Raw genomic sequence first — 23,782 nt, 5'->3', positions numbered from 1 at the left:
CTGCACCCCAGGGTCCTCAGCCAGTGCTGCTCTTCACCTGCCTAGCACCAGCGCCACCCCTCCCCCACACCCAACCAGGAAGTGCCCAGCCTCTTGCTCAGGCTCCACCCTCCTCACCTAATCCTTTTATCAGCTAACAATCAAGATTTTGCTGAGGTGCTCCCCAAACTCCAGACTGGACTAAATGCTTCTTTCCTGGGAGAAAAAAATGTAGTGCCCATGAACATGGTTCATTGGACCAACGTCCTTAAGGATAGGGAATATGTAAGATTTCCCTGTGTAACCTCAGCACCCAGATACAGACCATGGGCACCTATTATACAAGGTAGATGTTCGGCAATAAAGTCACTGTATTTGTACTTTCAGATTACTAGCTAACACCATCTATTACCACAGAGCAATCAACCTATCATTCTACATTAAATACTTGTTTCGTGTTACCCATTTAACAAAGGCAGTCTCCTAGACACCAGGGGCTGTGTCTAAGGAATGTGTTTTTGTCTTGCAACTCATGGGCTTGGAGGTGCTTAATAATGTGCTGGAGTTGAAGACAATGACGTTGACAGTGACGTCAACTGTGACAGGAAACTGGAAATGATTACACATCCCTTTATTCTCCGAGCCTGTGGAGCTGCTTAAAACAGTACACGATGAGTCACAGAATGACGGCTCACTTATCTTGAAACCTTAACTACCAGAACTCAGCCTGGAACCTCAAACACGCTTCTGAGAAGCCAAAAGACATATCAGAGAGTCTACACGCTACAGCTGAACGAGATAACTCGCACAAGCGGTCATCCACACTGCATTCAGGGCCTATTTGTTCTTGCTTTAAATCCACCTGATAACCTGTGTGATTTCACTGCCAGCAGAGCAGGCAGAGAGCAAACAGGGAAGCAGTGAGGTGGAAAAGGGCTCCTGGCTCCTGGAGCTGGCCCAGTAGTAGCTACACAAGTGCTAAGCTTATGCAAAAGAGGAGACAGAAAAACTTTAAAAGAAGGCAACGCACCAGGCAGTCTGGGGACATTGCACATTTAGGAGCAAGGAGTCCTACATATTTACAAAATTTAATGACGCCATCATACCCCACACCAACACAGGTACGGTGTTTACTTTCAAAAGGATGACTCAGCTGGCGAGAAAGGGTTGAGTCTGCACACTGCGTCTTTGCTTGCAAAGAAAAGGAAGTAGAGAATATTTTAAGAACGGTTTCTATCAAGGGAGTGACTTTATTTTTTTTTTTCAGAATTTCAGCAATTGCTGGAGTAGATTGTATTTATTCAAAAGTTTTACTACTGAGACACCCGAAAGATGAGCCATTGTTCAACTTCATTCCACGTGGAACTGCTAAGCATTCTTAACAAGGCTTGCTCACCCTAACCCAACTCAACACCCTGCAGGATACATTTGTATATGCAGTTTCATTTTAAAATAAGGTGAAACAGGAAAACTGACCTCTCCCACTCCCCACTCCCCCCCCAAAAAAAACACCAACAAATACAGCCAGTCTCACACTGCCTCATCCATGCAAAAACACAAATGGCCCCAGATTTTAATTCAAAAGTTTTCTCTTTTCCCCTTCCCTCCTTCACTTTTTTTAAGCCTCCAGTGCTCAAGAACAGTTGAGAGGAGGGGCAGATACGGATGGAGTTAGGCTCACTTCCTGGCAATCAAAGGATGGTCCTTGCCTTCAGGCTTCAGCAGGCATAATCCAGGGAGACCCAAAGAAGGGAAGGATGGGACATACCTGCTTGTTTTTCACAGAAGAGGGAAGTTGAAGTGTGATTAAAACAAAAAGGCTCTTGGATTAGAAAATATTAGTAGGGAAACCCTTTGTCAATCAGGATATCATATAAAAGGGGGCACCACCAGGATAGACAGGGCAAAGGGTGACCAGAAACAATACAATGGTTAATCCTATAAATGACATCAAAGAGTTAAGTGGAGAGAATTATGGGAAAGATGCTAAAGCTTGGCCACTTATCTGACCATTCCTGCAAAACTGGAAATTGCACAACCCCATCTCCTAACTCACTTTTCTTCCTGTTGACAAGAGGGAAGTGAACACTTCTGACAACATGGGAGGAATTACCACAATACTCTCAGTATTATGTTGCCAAATTGCCCAGGACAGAGAGTAGCAACCAGCTGTCACTGAACGGTTCAGCATTTGTCAACCTGCCTGTACTAAGAAAATGGCCTTGAGAATAGTATTTTTATTTAAAGTTAACAACCTTTGAGTCCCCCACATATTTTTTTCCTCCACAACAAAGTGTAACCCTAATCACTTCATCAACATTTACTGTATGTCTACTAATTATGTCTGGGACACAAGCAATTTTCATTAAAGCTCCCATATTTTCAAAAGGCATAAATTCTACTTTGCAAATATGATAGGGTGTTCGTGACATAGTCAAAGTATCAGAGGTATTCTCTTAAGATTTTTAACTATACAAATCCAGTTCTGGATCCTAGCTCTACCACATATGAGGCAGCATGCTCTTGGGCAAGTTTCTTCACTACACACTGACTTCATCTTCCTAGTGCAGGCTAGATTGGTTTTTATGAAGTTTAAATGAGATACAAGCGATCAGCACTGTGGCACAGTGGGTCAAGTCACGGCTTTTAACCTGGCTGTTCATACGTGTGCAGTGGTTTCATTTCTGATCCAGCTCCCTGCCAATTCTCCTAGAAGAGCAGCAGAAGATGTTCTTGTGCCCCTGACAGCCATGTTGAAGACACTGATGGAGTTCCAGGCTCCTCACTTTGGCCTGGTCCATCTCTGCTCAATGTAGCCATGTGAAACTCTTCTGTGCCTATGAAACTCTGCCTTTCAAATAAATAAAATAAATCTTATTATTTAAAAAAAAATGATGCTGTGAGTTCAAGCCATTCACAGAGCCTGGCACACAGCATTTAAGTAATCATCCATTCAGTAAATGTTTACAGGGCATCTACTAAGGGCCGGGTGCTGTTCTAGGCATGCATACTCAGTGACAACAAAGAGAAGCAAGATCCCTCCTCACCAATCATCATAAGGACTTGTCAAACGACCCGAAAACCTGTGAGAATGAAACCAAATGCATGTGCTACCAACCTATGTTGCCACTGTTGTTAAGCTCTTACTGTGATCTGTGCCCAGGACCGCATTTCCAAGTGGCACTTAGACTGAAGTCTTGAATACCCTGAGCAAGACGACCAGGAAGCTAGTGGCCTATGTCAGTCAATAAACCCAGGAAACCAAACCCATGTTAGTCAATTCACCTAGGAACCTAAAGGCAAAGAGTGGAAGAAGCCAAAGACCTGGCCCTCCAGGTTCCAGTACAAATAGAACCATTCCTCCTCCCTCTTTGCTGTTAGGCGATAAGTACCCAATTTTGTGGGTGGCTATGGGAGAAATGCAGCTCCCTTCCCAGGGAGTACTCCAATGAACTGCTACATTGTGTCTCTTACTCTTTGACTCATTTTTACTTTTCCTCCCCATTCCCTTCCAGCCCTCCCTTGAGGTCTTGGTTTATTCCATACATGGCACAATCCTGTCTTTGTTTTATAAGATTCTAATGTGCATAAAAATCAGTCATTAGACCAAGAATAATTTATGCACAAAAATTATAGACAAATTGACATTGAATTGTATTTTATAGTTCCTTTTAATCTGTAACATTTCAGCTGGTGAAAGTGATAACACACATGCTAAAAACTTTAAGTATTTATAAAACAATTTTCAAGTTTGAAGTATATGATTGTTACACATATACAAACATCTACACAATGCAGGAACAAGGCATCTTCAAAATCTTAAACTTCTGACTTCTTCCCTGTTATTGGCACAATCCTCTACCCAGGCTTACAAGGAAGCCATTTTCAGTTATTTTCAGTGGATGAGGCAATGAGGTTTATGGGAAGTCAGAGAAACTTTGTAGCCAAACACACTTGGCTTTGACTTCCAACCCTATTAGCTTACCCACTGTCCAGGAGGTTTTTAAATGTCTCAAAGCCTCAGTGACCTCATCTGAAAAAATGGATCTTTGAAAGCATTACATTAGACAGAAGCAGTGTTTGAACATGCTAGGTATTCAGAAAAAGCTGTTATGCCAACCGCCCCTCCCTGAGGAGCCCCCCCTCCTTTCATCTCCATTCTACTGCCCATTTACAGCTGCCTGGACTACTGCTCCCAACTGGTTTTTCAGCCCTCTGTCTGGCAACTCCTGCAAACCAGAGCTTGCTATTACCAACAGCATCCAAAACTCAGAAATTTGATCACAGCACTCCCTGCCACAAATCCTCTATGGCGATTACATTCAGAATAAATCTGCATTCACAGCAAAGTCCACAAGTCCCCAAACCATCTGTTCAGCTTCACCTCCCACCACCACCGGCCCACCACTGGACCCTGAATGACTGAGGCCCCCAAGTTCCAGACACCCAGGCATTGTTTCCTGGAATGTACCACCTGCTCCCTGGCCCTCCTCCTGGATGCCACCCTCACCCCACCCCTCTCCTTTTCAGAGACCAGTGTGCCCTGGTGTAGCTCAAGTACCACTTCCTCTTTGAAACCCTCTGGGATCTTAGTGACTGACTCTGTGCTATGCACCTGCATCGATGTTCTCAATACCATTACCCCAGCTTCATGTCCTCTGGCTCTCCATACCCATGTTGTTTATCCCAGCCACAATGGGAGTCCCTCTGTGGCACAAGCCAAATTTCACTCATTTAGAAAGGCATTGTCATGTTTCATTTTTGCATGAAGAAGATAGAACCCAAAAGATAATACCTTCAACAGAGGGAAAGCATGAGGGTGGAGGAAGCTAAAATATGCTTTGGTGAACAGAACAATTTCTTACTGGGGGAAAAAATATCTAAGAGGCACTTCCAAAAGTTAAATGAAATTAAATTAAGAGGAAAGTGAAATTGAATGATAACTTGAATATGGTACAAAAAACTAAAATCCTTGCGTAGTTTCTTAATTCAGAGTATCCCTTTTCCATGAACTTTTGAATACCCCTTGTAAATATTGTAAGGTTAAAGGGGACAAGAAATCCCCAAACTGCTCAAATTCTGGCAAAAGAGAACTAAAACACACTGGAAATGAGTCTTGAATGTATTTTTTAAAGGGTATCACAAACCTAGAAAGCCTGAGTCAGGAACCACATGTGGTGGATTTTAGAAGGTCATAAATTCTTTAATATGTCTTCCATGTACAGGTGAGTCTATTTCCCAACCCTTGAATATAAGCCTCTGGTAACTGGTCAGACCAAGAGAATGTAGAAATGACAGGATGTCATTCCAAACCTAGTGCTTAATATAATCAACAGTGTTGGCCTTGTTCTCTTGGAACCTGAACTTCCATTACCCTAGTGGAAAAATCACATAGAAAGGCTCTGAGGCCAAGGCTACATGTGGAGGCTGAGAGTCCCGGGCAGGTGCCAGCCATGTACCTCTCCAGATCAGACCAGGCCAGGACTGAATGCCACTGAGTGAACAGTCAGTGTTCACTCGCCTCGCTGAGCCCTATTTGAATTGATGGTTAACACAATCACAGATATGAGGGTAGACCTGTCCTGCAAATGATACTTAAAGATGTTCCCTTGACAGAGGAAAGGAATAGCACCCACCAAAACCAAATCAAACAATGAATAACCCATTGCTAAAATGACAGGACTAAATTATCCCCTATGCATATGAACCCTGAATGTAAATGGCTTAAACTCATCAATCAAACATCATAGATTAGTAGACTAGATCAAAAAATAAAATCCTTCTGTTGTTACATGAGACACATCTCAGCAGCAAAGATCAGCAGAAATAGTATCTTATAGATTTTGATATTTTTTTTATTTTCATCTCTTCAAACATTTCTTTCTCATTTTAAATTTTTCACTGACTCATTTTCCTCAAGAAGTTTCTTGATTTTATTTTTCATTTCTTCAACAACACATTAGTCATTCAGTAGCATGTTATTTAATTTCATGGTGATGTTATTTCTTTTTTTCCTTCCTGTTGTTGATTTTGTATTGTGGTTTTTCATTTAAGGGGATGTATAGTAACTGTGTAATGCAGACTATCATATCCAATGTGAGGATACAATGCAGTATGTATCTCTACTTCCAGACCAAGGATGGACTCCCAGTGAAACTGTTTACTATATTTTGACAATAGAATGTGGGACTCTCCGCCATTGTCCATGCCTGCAATGATAGACTTACGACTGTTTATGAAGAACTATATTGTAATAATAAAGGGGAAATCAGTTGGGGAAAGGGATTTGGGGAGGATGTATATCATGGGGTGGGAAACTAAGCATTGATTTTAAAAATGTTTGAACCAAAATTATTCCATTTTTTCACAAACGTTTTGGAAATGACCTCCTATAATGAAGTCAGCAACTTCTGGTATGGTTTGCCAAGAAGCAATAAGTCATTCAAACACCATCACCATCACTTGAGGTTCAGCATTCTCTCCTATCTACCAGAACACCTTCCCTCCCAAGGGAGCACTTCTCTTATTTGCCAATAGGTAGACTAGTAGGGGGTACACTGAACTTGTCTTAAAGACACATGTATTACATATTACACATGTGTCTTACACTTATCCTAGAGTCCAGGCAGCCTCTCCTTAGCCATGCTGTCAACAGACTGAGAGAACCAGCCATGTTTGACATGATACCTATCCCCTCAGAATGCAGCACACAGCAAATACTCAATGTCACTTATTAGGGTGTCTGATTTACTGATGCCTGCTTAGTAAAAAGCAGCCTACTGGGAGACCTGGAAGTGCAGAAACCAAGTTCTTTTACCCAAAATCTTTTCTTACTTTGAGAAGGGCAAGAAGCAACTTGTCCACAGTATTTGAAGAGATCTTAATACAAAATTTCTGAAGCCCACACTGTGGCATAGCAACTTAAGCTGCCACTTTCATGCCAGCATCCCATATGTGTACTAGTTTGAGTAGCTGTTCCTCCTAATCCAGCTCCTTTTTAATGCACCTAGGAAAGCAACAGAGACTGGCCTAAGTGCTGGGGCCCCTGCACCCACTTGGGAGACCTGGAAGAAGTTCCTGGCTCCTGCCTTCGGATCAGCCCAGCTTCAGTCACTGTAGCCATTTGCAGAATGACTTCACAGATGAAAAATCTGTCTCCATTTCTTTCTCTCTGTAACTCTGCCTTTCAAATACATAAATCAGTCTTTAAAATCAATAAATACACAAATGCTAGAACAAACTGATAGGACACTATACCAGAAACTGGGAGGACTTTCATTCCATCTTTCACTCACCACACCTGTCATGCAGGTGAGGTAGCAATGTTTTACTTCCATTTCTCTAGCTGTCAAGTAGAGAGAAGCATATACGACACTGACGTAGACAGAGAGGTAGCGAGCAAAAGGAGCTGGGGTGGTCAGCACCCTGCTGCAGGCCCCCCTGCACTTCAGCCCTACCAATGCTGCCAAATACTGCCCTCTGCAACCTTCCTCCATGCACTAACCAACCCCAGCCACCCTTGATGTACAGTGGAAAAACAGTGTTTGCACTTTACAGCTTACAATTGATGTTAAAAAATATTCAACATGGCTGCCTACTACATCCCTGAAATGACTTTCAGGTCATTACAATTCTATCAGAATAAAATTACCATGCCATATACTCCCACTCCCATCATTCACCTCACACCATGACACTTCCTAGCTTTCCAAAAAGAGGGGCAAGGCGGTGCAGTAGCCTAGCGGCTAAAGTCCTCGCCTTGAACATGCTGGAATCCCATATGGGTACCAGTTCTAATCCCGGCAGTTCCACTCCCATCCAGCTCCCTGCTTGTGGCCTGGGAAAGCAGTTGAGGACAACCCAAAAGCCTTGGGATCCTACACCTGTGTGGGAGAACTGGAGGAAGTTCCTGGCTCCTGGCTATGGAATGGCACAGCACCAGCCATTGTGGTCACGTGGGGAGTGAATCATCGGACGGAAGATCTTTCCCTCTGTCTCTTCTCCTCTCTGTATATCTGACTTTGCAATAAAAATAAATAAATAAATCTTTAAAAAAAAAAAAAAAAGAGGGGCAAGGAAACGGCTGGTACTCAAGTCCTGCACCAAACTCTACCTGCTTTGAATATTCAGTCAAGCCTCACTCCAGAGGTGGCCCCCATGCCTTCAGATCCTATAAAGAGATGTCTTTGCACCCTGTGGAATGCAACCCTTTTTTGAGCTTTCCCATGGCCTTTTCTCAGCATGCACTTGCACACTGCATGTAAGCAGATCCTGCCTCTGTGTTGGCCCTAAACTTTGTCTCACACTGCATTCTTTTTTTTTTTTTTTTTTTAAGATTTATTCATTTTATTACAGCCAGATATACACAGAGGAGGAGAGACAGAGAGGAAGATCTTCCGTCCGATGATTCACTCCCCAAGTGACCGCAAGGGCCGGTGCTGTGCTGATCCGAAGCCGGGAACCAGGAACCTCTTCCGGGTCTCCCACGCGGGTGCAGGGTCCCAAGGCTTTGGGCCGTTCTCGACTGCGTTCCCAGGCCACAAGCAGGGAGCTGGATGGGAAGTGGAGCTGCTGGGATTAGAACCGGCGCTCATATGGGATCCCAGGGCGTTCAAGGCAAGGACATTAGCCTCTAGGCCATGCTGCTGGACCCTACCTACACTTTTGTGCATGGAACTAAAGGTGTTTTACATCCATAGCCCCATTTTGCTTCTAATTTATGCTATTTAAGACATAGTGTGGGGTGCTGGTTCTTGTCTCCAATATAAAAAAAGAATGCAGGGCCCGGCGGCGTGGCCTAGCGGCTAAAGTCCTCGCCTTGAACGCCCCGGGATCCCATATGGGCGCCGGTTCTAATCCCAGCAGCTCCACTTCCCATCCAGCTCCCTGCTTGTGGCCTGGGAAAGCAGTTGAGGACAGCCCAATGCATTGGGACCCTGCACCCACGTTGGAGACCCGGAAGAGGTTCCAGGTTCCCGGCATCGGATCGGCGCGCATCGGCCCGTTGCGGCTCACTTGGGGAGTGAATCATCGGACGAAAGATCTTCCTCTTTGTCTCTCCTCTCTGTATATCTGACTTTGTAATAAAAACAAATAAATCTTATAAAAAAAAAACCAAACAAACAAAAAATCACTTTAAAAAGTGTAGGTAAACTCAGGGTATTATTGCTATACTGCAGATAGGAGCTTCCAATTAATAAAATTGCCTAGATTAGTAAAGCATTTCCATACACTGAGTCAGCTGAGTGCTTGTTTGACATTTGCCAGATTTTACTTTTGTTTTCTTTAAGCTATAGTAAATAGAAAAGCGCTAACATGTACAGAAAATTCATCCAGTTTTTGGAAGAGATCTAGCACATATCTGAACTAGAAGATAGAATCATCAATGCCCTAAGTCTGGGTCTTCTACAAAGCACCAAGCATGCCACGCAGAATGTGGGAGTGAATCAGAAGCTTGCATAGGAAAGGATTTGTGTTGTTTTGTTATGAAGCTAAGTACTCAACAAAGAACCTGAACTATTGGAAAATGGGCATTAGCCTCTTCTGTGGCCGTATATTCTTTGTGTATGAGAAAGCATCAACTAAGGCAATATGGTAAATACATTATTGCTCCTTATTCTCAAAGGAAAGTCCTATAATGTAAGAATAATTTCTAATGATGGAGAAAAGAGACTGAGGGGAGATTTGACCCTGGATGCAGTTGCACCAAAGAGAAGGCAGCTTAAGCAATAGGAATTTATTAATTTATTTTCTCAAAGTTTTGAATGCTAGGAATCCAGGAAAGATCAAAATGCCAGCAGGGTTGGTTCTTCCCCAGGCCTCTCTCTCCTTGGCTTAGAGATGGCCCCCTTCTCACTGTGGCTGCAAGGTGGCCTTTCCTCTATACTTCTGCAGGCCTGAGGTTTCTTCCGGCACTTATCAGGATACTAGTCTTGCTGGATTAGCGCCCCATGGTTAACCATGGTAAGCTCCTTCCAGGCCCGCTCTTCAAAAACAATCACACGAGGAAAATAGCTCAACCCATGGCTTGGGGCAACAGAGTACAGTCCTAGCAATACCTCAAGTCATGAGCCAGTGGGTATACTTCCTGGCCCTTGACGTTTTTGATGGCCTACCAGCTGTTGTCTGGGGTGTTTTATGATCCCATAATGGTTCTGTTCTGTGAGCCCAGAAAAATGGCCTTGTATATTACTCATGACCAAGAGTGAGAGGAGAGAGAACCAGAATATGGAGGTAAAGGATAGAAGGGAAGCTAGGACTGAGGGAAGGCAAATGGAAAACCCAGAATAACAGACTCTGAGCAAGGCAGTAAACACAGCTCATGCTCAAACCTACTCTTGCATGCCCAAACCCTCTTCTCAATGGTGATGAAGGACCAGGGACTGCCTTCCTGCTCTAAGTCGCTGGCAGGGCACAACATAATCACATGCTTTCTGTAACATCACAAGACAATATACTATTTGATATATTTTTTTCCAGCATGTTTTTGTAGCCCAAAAATCTCAGAGATATTCTTGGAGTGGTATAGGGCTCATAAATGCAATTAATAAAGATTTTCTGATTAGCTAAAACATGCAAAATTCAAAAAAGCTAGACAGGATTTCCTCTTTTTATCAGATAATGCACAGTAGCTTCTTGTATTTATAAAGCATAAGCTTTCAACTATATTGGATTTTCCTTTTGAAAAGCACAATAATTTAAAGTGGTTGCTAGCAGAGAATTGTTAGGTGCATTTAAATTGATATTTGTGCTCTGAAAATCCTAATTGGAACTCTTTCATTGTTGTTTATGTGTGTTTGTTTTGGTTCTGAGGGTTCTTTTGTGCATTAGGAAGTCTTTCATCTAAAATTCCAGTTTCATACAAAATTAAACCAGCCTATTGAAGATACACTTTATATAAAGCACAGAGATGTGCCCCAGTATTATTTTAAAAATACGAACAAGCAAAAATGGTTTTTCCAGGAGAATCATTCTACCACAAACATGAAACATGAGACCCACAGCAGGACTGATAAACCTTGGAAATAGATGAAATTGGTGCTGCTCATTACCTGTCCCTCACTGCATCGCCTTTCTGGGCTCTAAAGGATGACCAGTTCTGGTCAAAATTCTGCTTCACCCGCAGCAGCGCCGGTTGCTTCCATGGTAAAACATTCAAGAAGCACTCTCAGCTTTCCTAAAGCAAAGGACTAATTTTGGTTGACAAGCCAGTCCATTCTGTTGGTGAGGACATGGCTCACATTACAATGTGGCTCCACTATTCTCTCAATGAAGATACAGTTTGCACAACTGTACACATCAGATCAGTAATCTCTGCTCTCACTTTATACTGAAGACCAACCATCATTTTTTAAAAGCACCTCAAATAAAAACCAAACACATCATTATAAAAGGTTGTTCATGCTTTGCCAACCAAAAGGAGTTAAAACTACACTTACCTAGTTTAACATATATGTTTTAACAAGTCAGTTGGTGGCATTATGCTTCTACTGAGTCAGACGCCCATTTAAGGCCTTTTTAGCTCTTCTGCCTAAACTTTCTGATCCGGTGCATGGATTCATAGTACCGCCTCTGATAATACTGACATTTGCGCCAGAATCCCCTGCTTAGCAGCAATGAGGTCCAGTGTCCATGTCTTGAAGCTCCATGACTAACATCTTCCAGTCTCTTAAAAACCCCTGCCACCACCACTGTATGTCTGAGAAAATCAAGTGTCCTATGACGAAAAGCAAAAAAAAAAAAAAAAAAAAACCCCTCTTTTTTTAAACCAGCACACATTCTTGGGTAGAGCATTTTATTTATAAAAGCACTTAAATGGTGAGCCAAACAATTATGTTTAATAGATTTAACCAGTGGAGGACCCAATGATTTTATGAGAAACTCGATAATTGTGGTCCTAATCAGACACTCCAAATTCCCATCAGACCGACCTCTTCTGCTCTTCTTTTTCACAGCTAATGCAAGTGCCAACAACCCGTACAGAACATCAGAGTGCCTTATGGAATGAATAACAGCAATTCAACATAAAAAAGACCTCACATGTCAGCCCTTCCACTGAAGGACAAAACAGCATTAGACCCTACAGGCATTTTTTAATATAGATCACATTCATTTGTCTTATTTACAAAGCTTAGTGTTCATAAAGTGTAACAAAAAAAATCTGTCTCTTTAAGTAGTTTCATTGATATATTAATAAGTGAGCATATAACTCTGAGGAGTTATTTGTGGAGAACATGAAGGAAAAATCCAAGACTCTTCCACAGTCTGCAAGGACACATCCACTAGGGGTGCTCTCTGAAATCCTGTGACCCTGGCGCACAATCCCCTGCAGAAACAACAAGGGCAGCACTTCTATGCTTGAAGAAACCGAAGTTGAACACAAGGTGCCGTTAACTTTCCAAACTCAAAAAACACTTCACTGAGCTGGCCTGGTTTTCCCAGGTTGATGCTCTTGAATCCACTTTTAAGACTCCTTGCTAACAATTCCACCACTATTCTATGCAACAGTCAGTTTCAAATGAAGGTATCACTTGTCATCTTTATATAAAGAATTCTTTGTAAAAGCTGACTTTTCTTTAAAAAAAGAAAAAAACAAAAAAGATCTCTCTGAGATATAAATGGATTAGGAGAAAGGAGGCACAAATTAATTTGCTATTTCCTGTTCTTTGCTAGATCTTTCTCTTCCATTGGAGATGGAAAACATGGAGATAGAGAGCAACCCCTTGCATTTAGACCAGAATGTCACACACACTTTTTGCCTTCTAATTGTTCTTGTTTATCATAAACCTTGGTTCTGGGCAATGGATTTATTACTATCCTAAGTAAGTTTCCTCACATGAAATCATGATATACTCTTATACAAGTCAACCAGAAATGTCAAGAAGGTTTCTTCATATGCAAATAAAGTTAGTACTTCCAATTTTATGGTACCTCGAAAAATATATGGAAATGGAATTAGGAAAATACTATGCATATATTTCCACTTTTTCCACCAAAATAAACATTTTCATTTCGTTTTTCATGAACGCTTTGAACTACTCTTGTGCCTCCAAAGTACCAGGACTGACAGGCTGACAGTCTTATTCCAGTTTTGAGCCGCATGGCAACTGATGCACACCAACATTCAACTTCATCACTTTGAATGGCTCGAATGTTTACCTTTTTTTTGTCACTGGTAGCATAACCACCGGAATATCTGTAGTTTCCACTCAATCACAGCTCTAGCACAACTCCCTATTTTTCTTTTTTTAAGTCTAAACAGAAAAATCTTTGCAAAGTCCTGAGGTTAATCTCTAAAAAACAATTTGCTAATCCAGCAGCTAGATTTAAGAAGGGTGGTCTCCTCATGAAAACAAAAATATAACTAATATCACTGAACAGAGGTCCAATCTCCATAGCGTGTATAAATGACGTGATGAGAACATATTGTTCAGCAGTCAGTCAGTACAGAGACAGAATAAGTCCCTCTTAAATCAGCTACTTAGGGCTCCAAGTGGAGCACCTTATCATATTAATTACTCAAACTATTTGTCTAGGACTGATGAGTTAGGCTCATTACCTGTTATGCCTGATATCTGCCCTGGTTTAGGGTCTCACGGATGATACTGATCTGTGTGGTTTCCATAAGTACAGGAGCCCTTGACCACAGTGATTTTTCAAAAAAGAAAAAGACAGTGATGATGTGAACAAAATTAAATTTTAAGAAAAGAAAAGAAATAAGAGAAAAACAGAAACAAAAAGGGAAAATAATTCAGAAAGAACCACCATGGCAACAGCTTGTGAGGACTTACATAGCAACGACAACAACTATAATCTTGGGATCCCCAGTCACACAGGTAACAGAAGACATTCTCTACTGGGCTTGTCCAGTGCAAACTCTAGAGACTCACTCTATACCTTGCCCTCACTAGAATCTTTCCCAACTCAATGTGCACATGGGTACTATTTCAGAAGGCTCTACAGCCTTACACCTTTACATCTTTATTCACACTGTTCTGTGAGCCTGGAATTCCCTGCCCTCTTCATCTACCTCTAAATTATCCCTTCATGCTTTAATAACTAGCCCTATCGTAATCTCCTGTTAGGAGCGGCCTATCCCCTGCTTTGTAGTCCCCACTGCATATGTCTATTATAGCAATTAACAAGCTGCACTGTAGACATTAAATGCTTCCTAGAGTCTCCAATGAAACTCGGGCTCCTTGAAGGCAAGGCTGGTCTTGTAGATCCCTTGAAACCACATGGTGAGTACAAACACATACAGAGTTTGGAGTCAGGTATACCACATTTGAATTTGTGTTTGTCAAAGATCTTATCTACAAAATGACAATGGTAGAACTACTTTTCAAGATTCTTGCAAAATTTCATAATTACTTCGGACATACTACATGCTCAACAAATGTTAGAAACTCTACTAACTTCGGATTACAAGGACCAAGCATAGCACTCACCATGGAGTACATGCTCAACACATGTATGTTAAATTAAGTTAACTTCCAATATTATGACTGATCAATTATTTGCCAGTGTGACATAGGATGATTTCACCTACTCTTGTTAACTTACGTTTGAATACCAAAGAATATGCCAAGTACAATGCCAGGAGCTGGGCCATACGCCAAACTCTGAGGCTTTCCAGGAAGTCCCCATCACCTCATCTGTTCTGCCTGGTTCTCCCAAGAACAGACTGTCCTCCCCAGAAATACTTTTTTTCTGGAACTTCACCATCTTATCTTTATCCCTAAAATATAACATGGAAATGAAAACATACACTCATTTATCCTTTGTAATCACCAAGAGAGCATGGCTAACTCATACAGATCGTTCCAACTTACAGAGACAAGGGACCACATACTCAAAAACAAACTCGTTGTGCTTAGCATCAAAGCATTTTAGATTGTTAAGGAAAGAGACAAAAGACTAAGAAAGAAAGAGAAGACAAACCAATGAGAAATGGAGAAGGTACGGCAATTGTGCTTGAGAAAGAAGAAGTTGGGCCCAGCGCCGTGGCCTAGCGGCTAAAGTCCTCGCCTTGAACATGCTGGAATCCCATATGGGCGCCAGTTCTAATCCCGGCAGCTCCACTTCCCATCCAGCTCCCTGCTTGTGGCATGGGAAAGCAGTCGAGGACGGACCAAAGCATTGGGACACTGCACCCGCCTGGGAGACCCAGAAGAGGTTCCTGGTTCCTGGCTTCGGATCGGCGTGCACCGGCCCGTTGCGGCTCACTTGGGGAGTGAATCATCGGACGGAAGATCTTCCTCTCTGTCTCTCCTCCTCTCTGTATATCTGACTTTGTAATAAAATAAATAAATCTTAAAAAAAAAAAAAGAAGAAGAAGCCTTCTACACCCCAAAATCTCCTCCGACAAGCAGACATATTTCATCCAGTGTGTATGGAAATGTAACAATGTACTCCATACAATGAAGTGCTCTACTAGAATTCTGCGATAATGATTTATTACCACCTCTAAGAAGCAGAAATTCAGTGAGACTCTGTGGAAAAAGACCTCAAACCTATTTCAGTGTGCAAAACCAGTTCCCCAGCCCTCAAGCAAAGCTTCAAGACTACACGGTATCTCCTTGCCTCCTCTGTAGCCACTGCATTATCACATTAGCTCAAGGGGGAAAGCAGAAAGGTATCATGTTGATCATTTGGAAGCAGACAGCTACACTACATCGAGAAACCATTGTTTCTCTTTTAATAGTCCACTCTTGCCTCATTAATAAAAAGTAAAAACTCCAACTTCTTTGGAATCACCTAGAGCTTTTAACAGAAATCTTTTCTTCAACTGGGCCAGCTTTTCTCCAGCTGATCCTATAAACACTGCTGGCAATTTTTTCCCCAATGCTTCTAACATATTTTCACTTAGCACCAGTTTGATGTATAAGATCTGACAGCCCGGCAGTTATAGGCCACCTGCATCACTGTCGCCATGACAACAGTGAAAGACAATCCGTGATCCCATGCCCTGGTCACACGTTTCAATACAGCTTATCTGTCCAAAGCCACTGAGTCTAATGGAAGAGAGTAATTACCATCTTCCACTCATTGTCAAAATTCCCACTATATAATGCTCTTCAAAATTATTTTATTCCTCTCACATGGCTGCTTTGCAAAAACTAAAAGAAACCTTAAGTGGAAAGGGGGGGATGGATGGAGACAGAGGAGGCTGTGGCTGGTATAAATGTAGCTGACTGTGCGTGAACTGTCCCTTTGCAGCCAGTGAATGCAGCAGCCTGCAAGACAGATGGATAAGCAACTCCAGTTGATTGAAGATCCTCTGAAGATACAATTGGCGCAAGGAAATCAGACACTAAAATTTCCCAGTTCTTGCCATTTCTAAAGGTATGTCATGACCATCTACACAACCCTGGCCCAGGGATCATGATCTCCTCAGGATGGCATGAAAAACACTCACAGGGACAAGGAACGCGACAGCAGTTCCAGTGAGTAGAAATGAGAATAAGCCTTCTCTGTGAGCACTTTTCCTGTGCTCACTGCTCCCACTTCTCTTGGAACCTCCCCTTTGCACTCTAACCATGAACATGGATACTTGACTTTTGCATTTAGCACTGCAAATTCTTGGGGGTGGCTCAACCCCATCCTCAAGGAAAGTTTCAGTCAAATGGTATTAAAAGGTAACTTCGGGCCCGGCAGCATGGCCTAGCGGCTAAAGTCCTCGCCTTAAACGAGCCGGGATCCCATATGGGCACCGGTTCTAATCCCGGCAGCTCCACTTCCCATCCACCTTTCCTTAATTCCTGTTATTTTCACAGAAAAACACTCACACACATCATCCACTCACTAACTACCAAAGTAGTTATAGGGCATGGTACCTCGTTCCACAAGTTAGCATAAAATACTGACATTCAGAAAAAATTAAGCAATTTCATATGATAAGAATAAATTTCAATCCATATGGGGACAAAAGTAATATAGTTTCTACATTTAAATAATGAACTCTTAGATTAATGTTTGTGTACCTGTCAGAATGAACCTGGCTAAATCCTAAAAAACATAGCCATTTAACCGACTGTCAAAATATCAGTTATGAACTGGCATTACCTGCTAAGTACTAAACACTGGCATTACAGACATTATAGAAACAAGATGTATGGAAGGCTTACCTACTCAAAAGCCTCTGTAACACAGCCTTTCTAGTTGTTTGCTGGTTATTGGACAAGCCTTTGGCCACCATGGCCACCACATTGTTTGTCACTAGTTCTCATAAAAGGCCAGAAAAAGACTAAGAGATAAAACTAAGGCTGACCTTCGTAATGGAGAATCTTCAACAGCTTTCATAATTTTCTACAGAGAATCATGGCTATAGATGTTGCAACACATAGACATTCAGTAATACCTGGTCAAAATGATCAACCCAGGACTAGAACATTTCAATTAATTTTACCAGGCTGTTAAGACACAAATGAACATTTCCATATAATCATTTGTGGTTTTCATATAGTCACCTTAGCGTGGACATCTCCCCTTAGGAATTTGATAAACATCACTTAAGTATCACGGGACAGATAAACATTTTAACTATCTTGATACTTATAATATCCACTGGCAAGGAGCTTTCTTATCTGCTACCTCGTAACGTGGCAGGAGACCCATCTTGTAACAGTATTATGTAATGCATTCTGTAATCCTCATATTAGAAGGATCTTATCTACTATACTACCTCACTTGAAGAGCAAACCTTGAAAACTGGCTCATAAACCTGTCTCAAGGCAGCTAGAAGCTCCCACAACCAAGAGAAAGCTGCAGCGCTTGTTCTGCTCTTCCAACCTGCCCACTGCTGCCACCTCAGTCCTTATCTGTGCCCTTCCCCAGTAGATGTCTTACAGTATTTCTCCACAAACTGCTTGCTAACTAAATGACAAATACAGTAACTTAAAGCAGGAGAATTTAGAAGACATTACTTAAGTGATCTAAACTCGTAACACCAATACAGAGACAAATCAACTTCAGGTGCCTGGTGAGACGACGCACTGAGGCTCCAGCATTAGTGCAGTGATTTCTCCTGACTCTCAACACAAGAAATGCAAGAGAAACTCAATCTAAGTGTCACTCTATAAAGAAATGGCCCTCTGAGCTATAAAAACATCAAGATCAAGAAGACTAAGAACTACTAATGTTGAAACTATACTAAAGAAAATTATGTAAAAAGTGTCTGTCTAACACAGAACGAAAACATCACTGGTCAACTTGCAGAAAGTAGTCCAAGAACGCAGCCTTTCTCACATGTTCATGTCTAGTAACATCAGAACTGACTTTGTTCTTGCCACACACAGCTTGGCTGTGAAAGCCCAGGACAGTTGAAGGTCAGAGAGAAGAAGAATTAGAATTCAGAGATCAGAATTCCAACATGATAACGTAAGGTACTGGAAATAAGGCGCAACATGCCCGCTGGTCTGCCCTGGACAGGACCAGACTTTTCACAACCACTAGAGCTTACCCAGACAGAGTTCCTTCTCCTCTGGTGTAAGGACCCAATCGCTTATCACATTTACTGACCTAGAAAACAGCATCTAATACAATTTTATATCCAACTGCATAATAATCAGTAACCAGTCTATGAGGGAGAAAACATTGTGACCTGCTCTTCTCAGGAAGAAGGAAGAAAACGCAGACAATCTCCCACACAAGACTCAGAAGCAAGGGGAATTTCAGGTTCCATGAAACCGGAACCCATAACAGTTTATGCTTTAGGCATATTACTAATACAAAGTAAAGCATTACTTCTATGGAAATTTCTAGGGTCACTCCAGAAACACGCAAGAGATTTACAAGTGAGGAGGACACTTGAGCTCAAGATACATGCACTTCATCGTAAAAGTCCATCTCTGCTCAACTGCTTCACCTCCGCATCAACAATCCCAAGGCCACACAGTGAGACAAAATTTCTTCAACAGGGGCGGTCCCAAGTATCTTCCCACTAGTCGTCAGACTTGCCAGGGTGCACTCCAGCAAATACTACTGAGAATACCCCTAGTCAACGGGCTTAAACTCTAACCGACATCAACACCATAAAGTAGAAAAGCTACCTAAACTGCCCCCAAAAGCACAGGAACAACCTGTTTGGTAAGTCTTGCTAGCTGTTTATTAGCCACCTCCACCCATACACAAATGTCAGTCTGTTCATCCGTGGAGTCATCAGGTTGGATACTTAGAACCTTCAAACCAAGCAGGGATGATTAATCCTATCCAAAGTTACAGGTGAAGTTTGAAACTGGATCTAGAAACACAAGCTGACAATTATTTGTATGCTGTCTCTGGGCATGGGGAGAACTTGAATTTTGGACCTCACTTTGAGGTTCGCATATCCACTTTCACTCTTTTTATCCCAACCCAAGTTTTAACCTTACTTGGATCAGATACTGTAAGCAGAACTCATTTTCTTCCCTCTGGTCTATGGATCACACCATTTCCTATACCTGCAATGGCTCTCTCAGCCTAGAAACATGCTACTCTTTTCTAAAGACCCCAGTCAAGTGTCAACTCCAGCAGTCTCTAAAGAACTCTACACATAGGAATTTTTTAAAAAAAAATATTTGTGGGTCCGGCAGTGTGGCCTGGTGGCTGGAGTCCTCACCTTGAATGTGCCAGGATCCCATATGGGCGCCGGTTCTAATCCCAGCTGCTCCACTTCCCATCTGGCTCCCTGCTTGTGGCCTGGGAACGCAGTCGGGGACTGCCCAATGCTTTGGCATCCTGCACCCGTGTGGGAGACCTGGAGGAGGTTCCTGGCTCCTGGCTCTGGATCGGCACAGCAACAGCCATTGCGTTCACTTGGGGAGTGAATCATCGGACAGAAGATCTTCCTCTCTATCTCTCCTCCACTCTGTATATCTGACTTTGTAATAAAAATAAATAAATCTTTTAAAAAAATATTCGCTCAGATAAAGCAATAAGGTGCAGTGAGTTAAGCTGCTGCCTGTACACAAGCATGCCACACATTAGAACATCCATTCGAGACCTGCTGCACTTTCAATCCCATTTCTGCAAGGTGCCTTGGAAAGTACCGGAAGGTGGCCCAAATACCACTCATGTGGAAGACTTGGATGGAATTCCAGGTTCTTAGCTTCAACCTGATCCAGTCCTGGCTGTTGTGGCCATCTGGGGGAATGCACCAGCAGATGGAAAATCTATTTCTCTGTCCCATTCTGTCACTTAGACTTTCGAATAAATAAAATAAATCTTAATTTAAAAAAAAAATGTTTTCTAAATGAAAAACTATACCCAAAATGACAAAGATTGCTTTTCATTTCTCCTAGGTGCAAGCTTATCTTAATTAGAATAAAACTACGTTGTTACTGAGTTAAAATCATGTCACTGTATATAGCTGTATGTAATTTCAATGCAATCAAACCTCTGATATTTTTAGGTGTTTCTTCCCTTTGAAATTCTCCTTGGCTGTCTTTGACGAAATATCAATGTATTTATGCTGAGTAATTTTTTTAAAGATGTATCTATTTTCATTGGAAAGTCCGACATATAGAGAGAAGGTGATACAGAGAGAAAGATCTTCCTTCCGCTGGTTCATTCTCTAAGTGGCTGCAATGGCCAGAGCTGAGCTGATCTGAAGCTGGGACCCAGGAGCTTATTCCAGGTCTTCCATGCAGGTGCAGGGTCCCAAGGCTCTGGGTCACTCTCGACTGTTTTCCCAGGCCACAGGCAGGGAGCTGGATGGGAAGTGGGGCAGCTGGGATTAGAACTGGCACCCATATGGGATCCTGGCACATGCAAGACAACGGATTTGACCACTAGGCTATCGCACTGGGCCAGCTCAGGAAGTTCTGTATGTTTTCCTTTTCAAAAGTTTTGATTGAAAATCACACCTATGTAGTTGGAATAATGTAACAAATTGCCATCACTAGCTTCATTCCATTCCACTCACAACTATCTTGTTTCACCTATATTTTACATCCATTTCTCCTCTCATATTATTTTAAATCAAATTTCAGTTACTACATTACAGAATGTGCCTTTGAAAGCCAGGGTCTCCTGGGCCTGCGATGGGGCACACAACATCCATGTATCAGAGTGAGGCTCAAGTCCCAGGTACCTTGCTGCTAACCCAGGTCCCTGCTGGTGTATCTGGGAAGTATCTGATGATAACCCAAGTGCTTTGGTCCCTACCACTCACATGAGATGTGGATAGAGTTCATGGCTCTGGCTGATACAGCCATCTCAGGAAGGAACCTACAGAAGGCACATCTTTCTCTCCCCCTCCCTCTCCGTGTTTCTCTGCCTTTCAGATAAATAAGTCTTCGAAAAGAAAGTTGTGGTCTCCTTTCTGAAAAATGTAATTACACATTTTTAAGGATTTAATAACAATCCCCAATGTCATCAAATATGCAATGAATGTTGAAATTCTCAATGGTCTTCAATTCCTTTTTAACTAAGAGTCTCAACAATGAAAATACACTGATACTTTACACAAACCACAAACTACCCTGTTTAAACAGAAAGCTTCAAATTTATCTTAAGAGCCATACAAGACACATGATGTCTCCTTTCAACACAACATACTAATTACGTTGCTCAGATTTGGTTAAATATTTGTCCTATATACACATATGCGATAATTTGTTTCCAGCTTATCACCTTTCTACTCAAAGATTTTCAGCTTACAAAGACTTCCACATGAGTTGGCACTACTTTTGAGTTATTCATAGTCCATAGTAATACGTTTTATTTTTAAGCTTTAAGGTACATGTCTTTCTTCTTCCTGAAACACAAATGCTCACTCTGAATTAACACAAATGCTTTCAGCTCAATTTTCACTTTTAAAATAAAACTATGGTTGAAAAAGTTAATGAACAATTCATAAACAATGTGTGCAAAACTACTATATAGCCAAGATTTTTCACTTAAGCATGCAAATCAATGGATAAGGGGAAACGTTTTCACAATAACAGAGTCAATGAGTGAAAAAGACCAACACTGGAACAGATCTGGAAATTAACTGTCTCTTCAGGCAAACCACAGGACCACGGGGATATTCAGAAACAGACAAGCCTTAAAACAGCTACGTAAGTTCATCTATCCATGCTTTTGTACATATAAAATATATTCATTGATTAGGAATGGGAAACTGCATAAAGAGCAGGAAGTAAATATTGTTAGTATATGCAAGTAAACTATTTCTGAAAAACTCAATAAACAAACATTTGTATAGGGAAATATCTTCAAGATTATTTATTCAAAAGGCAAAGGGAGAGAGAGAGAGAATGACTCTTCCATCTTCTGGTTTACTCCCCAGGCAGCCAAAATAGCCACAGGGCTGGGTCAGGCTGGAGTCAAGCACTGAGCATCCCAGCCAGGTCTCCCACAAGAGTAGCAGAAACACATGCACCTGGGTCAACAGCTACTGCCCCCCAGGCCCATTGAAGGAAAGACAGGCAGGCAGGTGGAGCAGCCTGAACTTAAACCAGCACTCTGATATGGGATGCTGGAATGTTGCTTAGCCTGGTGTACAACTCTAGTCCCCTGTGTAGGAAAATTTTGTCATTACATGAATACCAAGGGACGGGGAAATTAAGATGCTCTTTTATAATGTGAAATTGACACTTTGGAGTTTAGGTTTCAATATAAAAGGGCTTTCCACCAAATACATTTAGTTACTGGAAAGTAAGATGTCTACTAATACAGAGAAAATATTTAAAAATTCATGTCTTTAAATGATGACTTAGCAGCATCAGCATCCCACATAGGTACAGGTGCAAGTTTCAGCTGCTCCAGCTGCTCCAGCTGCTCCACTTCTGACCCAGCTCCCTGTCTGAGGCCTGGCAAAGCAGTAGAAGATGGTTCAAGTCCTTGGGACTCTGCACACAGCTGGAAGACCCAGAAGAAGCTCCTGGCTCCTGGCTTTGGACTACTTCAGTTATGGTCATTGTGGCCATTTGGGAAGCAAATCAACAAACAGAAGATATTCTGTCTCTCTCATCATCTCTCTCCCTTTCCTTCTCTGTAAATTGGCCTCTTAAACAAAAACATAAGTCTTTTTTAAAAAATCATGAAAATTAATATTAACTGAAGGTATGGTGACATGGATTAATAAAAGGTAGTAACTACACTGAAATATGTACAAATAAATATTTATTACATACAACTTTGTCCTTTAAAATGCTTATTTCAGTGAGTTTATTTACAACTAATTTGTTACTGCTTTTCTTAAACAGATGATTCCAAATAAAAGCATTTAATTTTATTGAAAAGCTTGCATGCTTTATTTCCTGTTAGCGTATCAATGGTTTGTTTATCAATGTTCTTTCTTACAAAACAAAAAGTCTTACCCAGGCTCATATAATTTAAGGGATACTGCATTCCTATAATTCTGAATTTTTTTTCTTTTTCACGTCTACAGAACAATGCTTTCCCATATCCAGGACCTCTGGGAAGCTTGGACTAGTGCTACCTTGAGTGCCATTCATACAGACTCCAGGCAAAGACACCTATGCAGAGAACATTTCTGTACATGTCACCACACAGCAAGAGAAGTCTATTTTTCTTGAATACAAGGATGCAGAGGCTCACAAAGAATCACGGGAAACACAGTTCCCCTGGAGACAACTGCCTGTATTCAATTCCTTCAGAAAGTCCCTGACACTCTAACCTCAGGTGCCAACATCACTGCTTCAAAAGGTGCCATTCTCTCCATCCTTAACAGTTTGATGCACTAGCAGACTAAACCACCGGAGATGGTTTTTCCCCAGTAGGGCAGGAAGTGAGTCATGCTTTGCTAAACTGAAATGCATCAAGCATTCTGGGAACTAAACACTGTCAACCAAACCGA

The 23,782-nt window shown here is 41.7% G+C and overlaps 2 protein-coding genes across 3 annotated transcripts in view; both read right to left on the bottom strand.

The window, feature by feature from the left end:
* The window catches only part of MAML3 (mastermind like transcriptional coactivator 3), a 450,207-nt gene that overhangs the window by 393,649 nt on the left and 32,776 nt on the right, over positions 1-23,782 (bottom strand). The gene's annotated exons all lie outside the window — the stretch shown is intronic.
* CLGN (calmegin) overlaps positions 8,254-23,782 on the bottom strand; it is a 291,118-nt gene continuing 275,589 nt past the window's right edge. For both annotated transcript variants that reach the window (XM_004588145.3, XM_012927847.2), the window contains exon 16: positions 8,254-8,266. The gene's annotated coding sequence lies outside the window, so the exon portion shown is untranslated. The remainder of the gene's footprint in view (positions 8,267-23,782) is intronic.

The sequence above is a fragment of the Ochotona princeps genome, chromosome 7 (assembly GCF_030435755.1).
Source record: "Ochotona princeps isolate mOchPri1 chromosome 7, mOchPri1.hap1, whole genome shotgun sequence".
NCBI classification, from domain to species: Eukaryota; Metazoa; Chordata; class Mammalia; order Lagomorpha; family Ochotonidae; genus Ochotona; species Ochotona princeps.
Note: the sequence above shows the minus strand (reverse complement) of the source record. Positions and strands in the feature narration are given on the sequence as shown.